Below are 844 nucleotides of genomic sequence, written 5' to 3'. Positions count from 1 at the left end.
TGATTGATCAGACGCATTTCTAAAAATATCAATCGCTTCGATAAGCGTGAAGAATTTAAAGCTCGCATTTTATACGCGCGTTTTCAAATAACAAAAATCTGATGCCTGATAAACGACGCGATATATATAGCATAATTCATGCATTTTATCGCGTCGCATCCGCGATGCTCGTAATCCGGCATTGGACGCTTCTTTCGCGCATGATGACAAGCGTCGCGGCGACCATCGTGGTTGTTCGCGCGTCCACGACGGAGTTGGGCGGTGGGAGTCTCGCGGAAAAACAAAAGAGGGAAAAGCGACCCTCGGAAAACAGACCGCGACGCGAGACAGAGGAAGGAGGGAAAGCGGGAGAAAGGTCCGCAGAAGTACGAAACGGGAGAAAGACCAACGGATAGACTGCGAGAAAGAGAAATAGTTGTATGAACGAAGGGGAGGAGGGAAAGAAGAGGGTAGAGGGAAAAAAGAGAGAGGAAGAGAAAGAGAAAGAGAGAGAGAGAGAGAGAAAGACGGAGGTCGCCGTGGTTGGACATTAAGAACGTTTCGTGCGGCAATTTAACCACCGGCAAGGGATGTCGGGGGCGCAAGCGGCGTTGCTCGAAAGGCGCAGGCAGGAAGGGTGCGTGGAAAAGCAGGAACACGAGAGAGAGAGAGAGAGAAGGAAAAAGACAGAGAGAGATGATCGTGAACGCAGATACGGCGTACGAGAATTTTTACGACTTCTACGCGCTTGCGCCTGCACACCTGGAGATTAGGTTTAACAGCCTTAATTTTAAAAAATTGCCGCCTCTCTCGCTCACTTCTTCCGCCCGACCGCGGTTCCTGATCCTTTTCCACCGTCCCCCCT

General features: G+C 50.5%; 1 pseudogene; it reads right to left on the bottom strand.

The window, feature by feature from the left end:
• Positions 1–529: 529 nt before the first annotated feature.
• LOC115234405 overlaps positions 530–844 on the bottom strand; it is a 717-nt pseudogene continuing 402 nt past the window's right edge.

This window comes from Formica exsecta, unplaced genomic scaffold (assembly GCF_003651465.1).
Source record: "Formica exsecta isolate Colony F162 unplaced genomic scaffold, ASM365146v1 scaffold2, whole genome shotgun sequence".
In the NCBI taxonomy this organism is placed as follows: domain Eukaryota; kingdom Metazoa; phylum Arthropoda; class Insecta; order Hymenoptera; family Formicidae; genus Formica; species Formica exsecta.
This window is presented reverse-complemented; position numbering and strand designations above follow the sequence as displayed.